Source organism: Octodon degus, unplaced genomic scaffold (assembly GCF_000260255.1).
Source record: "Octodon degus isolate 3935 unplaced genomic scaffold, OctDeg1.0 scaffold00039, whole genome shotgun sequence".
Taxonomy (NCBI): Eukaryota; Metazoa; Chordata; class Mammalia; order Rodentia; family Octodontidae; genus Octodon; species Octodon degus.
The window spans coordinates 7,313,950-7,323,834 of record NW_004524615.1 but is presented as its reverse complement, the minus strand read 5'-3'; the positions used below and the strand labels follow the sequence as shown (position 1 = coordinate 7,323,834).

General features: G+C 39.2%; 1 pseudogene; it reads left to right on the top strand.

Moving 5' to 3' along the window:
- The first annotated feature begins 1,375 nt into the window (after positions 1 to 1,375).
- Positions 1,376 to 9,885, top strand: part of LOC101572523 — a 114,893-nt pseudogene continuing 106,383 nt past the window's right edge.

Genomic DNA, 9,885 nt, shown 5'->3' with positions numbered 1-9,885 from the left:
CATTGTATTATTCATTTCTTTAATTGTACAGAGCAAGAAGGGAAAACATGCAGTGACATTGTATCTTAAATGAATTTATTGGGCTTTTTTAATTCATGACTTTCTCAATATTTATCCCTGGACTACAAGAACACAATGGCCCTACATGTAGAGTGACATTCTCCAGAATAATTTGGATAGCAAGATAGGAACTTGCTTTTCTCATAGTTGGTTTATATTTCATGTGTATGCAGTATTTATATAATTTTTAAGAAAAAAAATTTAGGGACTACATAGCTATCCTTTTTGTGCTAACAGTATATATTTTATCAAATGAAAAGTATTTATAAGTATAGAGTGAAACTGTGAGCAGCATATACTTCCACCCGTGAATAAATAATCCACTCCATTCTGTACTTCACAGAGGACATGATGTTATGTAAATTTTGCCACTTGTAAGTTATGAGAGCCATATACCATCTTGATGATTGCAGTAAGCATTGCCATAATGGTCTATTTATTTTTCTGCAATAGAACATCCTAGACCATAAAACCTTACTAGATGTTGAAAACAATGACAAGTACAAGGTTTAAATGTCATTGCTAGGATCTAAGCTACAATTTGAATCGTGCATAAAGAATTGTTTCTCTTTAGTAATGTGCCATTTCTCAGCAATGAAAGGAAATGTGGGGAATATATATATACATATATATGCAATTTGCTATCCTACTAGCTAAAGTAAAAATGAATGAGAATGGGACTGAATCTTCTGTTACTGTGTGCGCCAGATCTGAAGTGACCGGTAGTGCGTTAGGCCAGGTGCTGAGCACCTGGGAGCAGAGCAGGGTGCCTGCTACAAGCCCCCGCCTCGGCGAATGTACAGTTGAGTGCTCACTCATGCTCAGGCTAAGGAAATACATCATCGCCTGATGCAGTCCAGTGTTTAGAAGAATACCTGGAAACACAAAGGTAAGTCAGGCAGTTCTTTATTCTAGTTACAGGAGAAATGTTTTTACTGTACATAAGTTGCTAAATATACCACCTATTTATTATTTCCATGTTTATGATCATTTCTGACCTACCTTGACATACTAACTCACATTGAAATTAAAATAAAACTTCCTCTTAAATGATCATCCGTTAGATACTTTTTTTGGTTTTTTTTTTTTTGTTTGTTTGTTTTGTTTTGTTTTTTTTGTTTTTTTTTGTGTGTGGAATCAGGGATTGAACTCAGGCCCTTGCACTTGCCAGGCAAGTGCTTGTTCTACTGAGTCATCTCCCCAGCCCCAGACGTTTTAATAGGTGGGCTGTCATTTAAATAATTGGAGGCACAGCAGTGGGCAACTGGGCTGGCCAGGGGGGTGGCCTAGTTTTCCAAGAGAGAAGTTCAGCATGATGTCCAGTGATAGGCAAAGGTCCAATGATGAGAGCCCCATGCCGGCACTGGTAGTTCAGACGCAGGCCAGCGAGACCCCACTGCCTCAGAGCCTGGAGGGCAAGAGGAAAGAAAGCCTGCCACCCAGCAGAAGAGACACACCAAACTCCCTAGCAAAGCCACTGCTAAGTTTTCCACTTGTGCTAATATAATTCAGAAGGAGCTAGTTGAAATAACCCTCGATCCTCCTCCTAACTGCAGTGTTGGGCCTGAGGAGGTAACCTTTGTGAGTGGAGATCAAGTATCCTGGGCACCAGTTTTGTATACAAAGGTGGTTTTTTCCTCTGGACATCACAGTTTCATCAGATTATCCATTTATCCATCAAAGGTACCGGAATCTGTCACTGCAACACCAACAGTCAGGGAATCAGCTGTCTCAACATCCTTAAAGACAATGGGAGTCCTGCTTTGGCTATTTCAAGGGTTTATCTGTCTATTTGCTGTCTTTTGACAGACTGCAACCCTGTGGATCTGCCAGTTGGAAGCATAGCGACTCAGCATTTGACCAACAGAGCAGAACACGACAGGATAGTGAGGAGTGGACCAAGAGATGCACACCACAATGCACGTGAGGCGGATGCAGTGGGAAGGGGCAGGGGGCGTCTTCTCACTGGGCTGCAAATCTTTACAGCCTTTACAATATGGACTACTGTGTATGTGTTGTACTGATTATATTCTCTGCTTTTATCCTTTGGAGAGGAGAGACTCCCCAAAGAGGACAGTGCTGTCAAGAGTGGAACTCTAGCTATAGATTAGATATGGTTAAAATGCCTACTTTCAAATTTTGCTTCTTTGGGATATCCAAATGTATGTTGTGATGCACAAAGGGTACTGATCCTGAAGTCTACCAAATACTATAGTGCATGTTAGCCTAATTCATCATCTGCATGAAGTTATAAAAGTAGCTGTAGGTGACTAGGAGTTACATCATTTGCATTAAACCCGGATCTATTTCTGAGTACATGGTTCCTGCTGTTGTGAAAATGTTTTGCTTTTGTCAGTTTGTAATGAGAGGATTTCCTTTTACCCTTTGTAGCTCGGAGAGTACTGATCTATGATCTCAAGCACAATAAACATGCTCCTGAAGGCAAGTAATTAATTAATTAATTAATTAATTGGGGGCATGGATGTTTTATTTGTAAAACACATTAGCATTTTAATCATAGAAGGAAAATAAATGATTCTTTTTGCTTCTGAGAAAATAAATGTGATTAGTGGTTTTTCAGAAAATTATAACAGTTTATTCCAAAGTATCTGAATTTTAACATAGCGAAGTAAATCAACAAACACCTTGAAACTGCTATAAGCTACTATAATGGCCTTTTCATCTCTGTTCTTCATTTTGAATGGAAACAAGTTTGGTCACAGTTATCACAGACAATTTATTAAAATTAGGAAATTGTCAGGAAACCTCCAACAGAAGAATGACATTTACTTTTGAGAGTTGTCCCCATTCTAACAATAGATATTTGGGTAACTTTTTATTCTCTCCTTGGGCTCAGCTGGAAGAAATTCTTACCACAAAGGAAGCCTGATTTTATGCATGTTTTCCTTAATTCAGAGGCATTTATGAATACCACAGTAGCCTGTTTGGTTTGGCTGTGAATAATGCGAGGCAGATAGCTTTTATTTCTTTTCAAGCTGAAGTAGCTGATGTGTATTTGGTAACTCTTTTTAGTAAAACAGACTTTGAAAAAAATACTAAGACTCAAGTGTCAAATATCCTTATTTGTTCATTTCTCACACACTGTCTGAAATATGGAAGAAAGTCTGACTTTTACAAATGTGAGGGATCAAAAGTATGAAATAAATACAACTGTATGAGTAAAAATAGAGTGTCAACCCATATTTAATATTTCATTTCAAAGAATAAGCTAAAGGAAACCGTCATGGAAATAAACTAAGTTAGAGTAAAACCTTATTAAAAATGGAAGGTGTGTTTTGGAAGGAGAGCTGACTTGGGTCAATACATTTGGTGAGTTTTGGGGGCAAATGGTGACAATATATTATTTTGGTAGCTAAAGATATGTTTTTCATTCTTTGCAGTTATATCAATCCATGATGGCAGGATTATTTTAAATGAAGTTACTATATTTACTCTGGATAGAAGAAAGGAAGTGGCTTACAATTCTTACTGTCACATTCTCAGATTTGAATTTGTGAGTAGGACAGAAAGGAACAAGAATATTTCTGTACTGAAGCGCAGACGAACGAATGCACTGATGGATGTCAGCGTTTGGCAGATGGTTGGGGAGGGCAGGCTTCCCATCCAGTTCTGCTCTAGGAGGTGTAACAGACTCTGAGGCATGAGGGGACAGAGAGCAGAGGATGTCCCCTTCCTGAGAGAGGCCATGTTGCCATCTCAGGACATCCTTATGGAGGTAGCAGTCCCTCAATTTTATTTAATATTAACCAACATCTAGAACTGCCCTCTAATGAACGCACGGACTTCAACAACAATACAGTGAAAAATATCCTGGTATTATTACATGATCTTCAGGAAGAGCAATTTGATAAAAATATCCTCATGCTTGACACACTTTTATTATGATCCCTTTTATGAAATTTGTGGCATGAACTAAAGCGTTGGTTACCATCATTCATGCAGCAGGAGTTTTCCACCTAACTTGTTCTTTTACAAGACAATAGTAAGATCAGTTTGATACACTTTAGATCTGATTTCAGACAAAATTGTAATGTTTTGGTGTACAGGCCTGATTGATTTTGGGTATTATAACTACTCAAAGCAGGTACTTATTATTAGCTGCTTCATCAAGTTTGTTTTTGTTTCTTTGATTTGGTGTTGTAAAATTGTGTTGTTGGGGCACAATGGCTCACCACTGTCATCTCCTAGGTCTTCATTATTTTAGTCAGTATCAATTACTGTGTTTATCTTTGGGGCTCAGGCCTGTGCTGCTGTGGAACTCTCGTCTTTCTCGGTTTCCACTACAGAAGAACCTACCGTCCGCCTCAGCTGCTGGGCTTTGCTCCTCTTCCAAGTGCTGATTCTTCTGTGAAACTGTCTGCCCTAGTACCAGTGAACTTGAGATTTTCTGAAATGATAGAAATAACCACTAGCTTTCGAAATATTTACCTCCATGAATAAAACTTAGAATTAAGCACTGCTAAAACTTTGCCAAAATGCCCCTGAAAGTTTTCCCAGTCGCTGTACCGTATGGAAACTCGAAAAACTTTCTATACATTCTATATGCACCAAAATTAATAGACAAACCCACAAATGCCAAATATTCTTTGTATTTCTCCCCATGACGGGAAATACTTCTCTGTGGATGAATCTCAGAGCTATGATGTTAAGAGACAATTAAACTTTATTATTTTCTAGAGACTCACATTTAATTTTTGGTAAGTGAAAACCTTATCTTTCACAAGCAGCACAGAAGCACAAGTATTTTAAAATAAAAGAGAAATTAATTTGCTTTATATGAGCCGTGTGAGTGTTTATGCGTGTGACTGCTATTCACTGAAGTACACTGTTTCTCAGGATATTTTCTGAAGACTTAATAAAAATGTGAAACTTTCGTCAACTATTGAAAAGTTAATAAAACTGGGATTCATAGTAGGAAAAATGTCTAAAGTTAATATCTCACCTTTTGTATGTGCCATTCAGAGGATAATTATAATTTGTTCTGTGGATGGTCTTAAAATTAACTTTCTCTTTCTTTATTTATTAGATTTTTCTGTCTCATATAGTTTAGATAGTTTTCTTTTCCTAGTTTTTATGAGAGAAAGAATATAGGGCCAAAAATAATTTAAAAATCTAGAGTCAATTTGTGTTTCAGTTAATTTTAGCACATATTCAAAGGGTGAACTTTAAATTCTAATGTTAAGAGAGAGAAATGTTATTTTTCCACATCACAGCATTATAATAGATTACTGTTTTCAAAGATGTTTTGTGTCTTGGGGAAGAAAGATACTATGAATTTACCAAGTTGAAGAAATCAGAGGTTTTTGGAGTTGCTGCTGTCAATTATTTCCTCCATTGGAGGGAAAGATTGAGCTCCCATCAAGACCTGCACATTCTTTTTAAAATTTTATATCATGGGACCAGCCAAATAGCTCAGCGGATTAAAGCACCTGCAAGCAGCCTCAGCGGCCAGGGGTTCGATCCCGGGGTCTGCCATGCCAGCCCCGAACCCGGGGCACACTGAGACAGCAACTGAGACTGGGTATGGCGGCATGCCTGTAATCCCAGCTCTTGGGAGGCTGTAAACAGGTGGAGCACTATGAGTCAGATCTAGTAGTGAGACCCTGAATACTCTGTAGACCCTTCCCTAAAATACAGGAAAAAAAATTAAAAATAAATAAATAAATAAATTTTATTTCATTAGAACATGTGAAGTTCGCATTCACCTTGGGACGCACACCTCCGCGCATGGGCCTACGAGGCCGACCACCTCTGAAGCCTTTCCAATCTTAAGCAAAACACCTACGGCACCTGCGGTGCTTCAGCAAATGGGAGCGAGCATACTGCCCACTGCGCAGGGAGGTGCCCGAGCCACCTGGAGGGGTCCTGGTCCCACCCCACCCCTAAAGGGCCCATTACCCCCATGTCTACAAGTCTCATTTACCGTCCCCCTGGGGCTGACCCGGAGGCTCCTGCTCAGTGTCCCCTACTAGAGAACGGTTAGGGCAATACCTATTCCCAGACTGCTTGTAAGGGACACAGGCGCTCTGCCTTCTGCTAACCAACACAATGTCTATTATCCCTTTTTATTTACAGAACAAAATGAAATGGATTTTGTTTGTACATTTACTTCCTGTTTTGCTTAGGTTTTGTTTTGTTTTTTTCCCCATTTTGGACAAGTATAATGTCTAATTATTTTTGTTTTATAATTGCAATAATGCAACTTTGGAAAGACTATTAATATTACATATATTTGGTTGTAGGAGGTGTATGCATGGAATGTCATGCGTGCTTTCCTAGCCATAATTACATATTTATAGAACACAGTATATAGTGTGTAGTATATAATATGTAGTATTGAAAGTGTAATGCTTAGTGTGTAACATATGGCATGTAGCATGTAGAATGCAATATGTACTATAAAAATGATTATTGAGTAATCTGTTCTAGAACCAAAGTAAACCCAGGTACGTGGCGCAGTAACCAAAGTTGGTTTGGGGCTGGGAAGCTTGCGATCCGCTCCGTGAAAGGGGCTTCCAGAAGAGACTTGGGAGGGCCGAGGATGTGCAGATGGCAGGAGCAGAGGCCTCCTGAGAGAAGCACCGATGCCGCCCAAGGACAAGGTGCCAGTGCGCAGTCCGTGTGCCTAGAGTGCGCGGAGGAAGAGAAGAGCAGGAGGCGGGAGCTGGACCCCAGCGCTCCCCGCTGCAAGGACAGCGGTCACCTGGGAAAGGGGCCGCAGGAGGTCGTGCAAGGGTGTGGTTCCCTTCCTCAACGAATACAGAGGAAGTGATTCTTGTAGGACTCCGAGTGCACTCAGAGACACGTAAGACTTCCAACCTAGGAAGACTAGAATGTGTGGAAAATGCAGTGTGGTAGTGCTGGGAAAGGACTTTAGAGCAATAAAAAGAGATCCATGGGGTCTTCGGTCAAATCCAGTGTAAATTAGTAGCATTCTCTCTCATCCAGTAACACCACTCGAAGATATTGTGACTAACCACCAAGAGATAGCGTCTAAAAACTTAGTTCTGGAAATATAACTCAAATTCATTCTATGAATATTTTCAAATCCTGTCAAGAAAGTTTAATTACTGTACCTGCCATGCATTGTATTACTATTTACATGAATGTGGCTCTAGGAATTTTTATTGACATCTTCATAAGAAAGATAAACAGTGTAATTTTAATGACAGTATTTGTATAGATATGTGATTTAATGTATTGTTTCTACTAAAGTTTCTTTTGTTACATACTATAACTTTCAGTGGAAGCTCTAAGTGTTGATTTTGAAGTTTAAAAAAATAATAAACACTTTATTCTTTTAAAAGATTCAAAAATCTTCTTCCCAAATAGCTTACATGAAGAGCAAAATATATTCATCTCATCATTAGAATTGATGACACACTATATTCAGCACTCATCAGAATTTGGAATTTCATTCATTATTATTCAAGGACATTGCCAACAAAACATCATCACAGGTCTGCAGATAGTTTTGGATAATTCTACATTCCACTGTGTTTTCAGTGTTAGTCAATAATTAGAGCCTGGATATCCTGCCACTACTGAATTATTTGGCTGTGCATATTTTATTCTGATAGTTTACAGGCTGTTGTCGGTGAAAGCCTGGCTTTCCCAAGCTGTTCCCAAGCTACTCAGAGCCTGTGAAAGTGTTTCTCCATGTGATACAACCTTCCTGCAATTTGACAAGCTATGCATCTTGTGTTAGGGACATCATGTCAGATCATTCTCGATGGTCCTGGTTGTCACAAAGGCCTTATGAAAGGAAGAGAGGACAAAGGTGAGAGTAGGTGAGCTGGGTGACTGGAAGCTGAGAAAGACATAATTCTGTCCTACCATAAGGACTGCCAACAGTCACAAAGACTGTCATCACCCTGAGTGCCACCAGCAGCCATGAGCCCTGGTATCACCTCGCTTTGGACATGTAAGCCTCATTTCAGACTTCTGGAGTTGTAAGATAATACGTTTGTGTTGTTTTGAGTCCTTATATGTCCTGCATTTGTTAAAGTGAACAGTAGAGGTAATACACATGACAAATTCTATTAACAGGATGCAGAGAGAAGATGAAATTCCAAATACTACAAATAGTGTCAATAGGATGTAATCCTAATTCTTTCTTAAGAATTCAGAAGATAAGCAGCTGGAGAGATAGCTCAGTGGTCTAATCACCTGTCTGGCAAGTGCAAGGACCTGGGTTCGATCGCCGGTACCAACGCCATGCTGGCCCTGGCCCTGGGCGCGGTGGCACACAGGCATAATCCTATCATGTGGGAGATTGAGACAGGTGCATCACCATGAGTCCAAGTTGTATAGCAAGACCCCATACCAAATAAATAAATAAATAAATACACAAATAAGTAAATAAATAAGAACTCAGGAGAGAAGAACCACAAATTACTTAGAGTTGTTCTATATACACATATTCTGTTAACAACTCCATCAGTTTTTGTGGAATATACCTGAAAACTTCTTCTAAGAGGGAATCAATCAAAAAAACTCTGAAGTGTTTGAACAATATTAATTTTAGAGTATTATCTCTGCACACTATGTGTTTGTTTCTCTTATCTATTTTAAAAACATTAAATATATAATTTTTGGAACTTCCTAAAACCGAAACTTTGGGTAAACTTCATGCGAGTCTTTGACTTTTCACAAGCGCCTTCCTGGTGAAAGAAGCCCTGGGATGTGCTTATGGTTGGAAGAATGGGAACAATTCATCAAATAAGCTCCTGACCATGGCTGCTTCCTATCCTATTTTATCCTTTGTGTCAAGAGTGGTGTGGTATTTATAAAACCACATGGGTTGATCTGATACAGCGCCAGTGCGTCTTGAGGGGATCATATTGATTCACAGTGTTAGTCCTCAAATCACGGCTTTAGAGCCCTGTAAACCTTAACCAACATAATAAGAATCTTCTTGACTTGGGGAACATTGTGGTTTTTTGTCATTGTAGCAACTACGAGTTCAAATTCAAGGAAGCTTTTATGTGCAATGTTCACTTTTTGCTCTGGGTTCCAGCTGTGAGCGGAATTAACTTTCAACATAAAGAAAATGGGCTCTGCAGCTGGCGAACATAGTCCGGGATCTGCTTGAATCACACACAGTTGGTGGAGGGAGAAAATATCACGAATACCCTTCCACTACTTTGTGTCTCTGTAGGAGGCTTTTGTGGAAAGAATCTCAACATTATTCCACCTTCCTGTCTTTTGAGTGAATGGTGGAGAGTAGTGCTTATGAAAACCTGGGCTTAGGAAACGGTCCTTCCCGGCACCATTTTTCCAATGAAGGGGAGACCAGTCTGTCACCCAAATGCACTTGAGTAGAAAAAACATGATTACACGTTTAAGTCATCTGCACGCCTGGCTTCAAAGCCAGAGCACTGCATGATGTGTGATACACTTTGGGGTGACTCCGGGTCACTGAAGTTCCAGTTATGGAATCAGCTTATTTTAGATTTGTGTTATATACTACTTAGGTATTTTGAGTTGCATACGCTCACTGACTAAACTGCATAAAAATTTATGTTATATTTCAGAATGTAACGTTATTCGTAAAATCCCCAGAAATATGGAATTACAACCTGGCTAAGCCACAAAATTAAATAACAGAGTTGTAATGTAATTTGAAATGAGAGTAACACAAAAACACAACTCAATGTTGTTGGTATTCTGATTTTTTGTTTCTTTGTATGAATGTTTATTTCTAGACCAATTAGGAATCAGGAATTGTTCTAGATATTAACAATAGAGATGCAAGGAGACATGTGATGTTCCTGTGTCCAAGGAACTCTCTTTGCAAGGTAT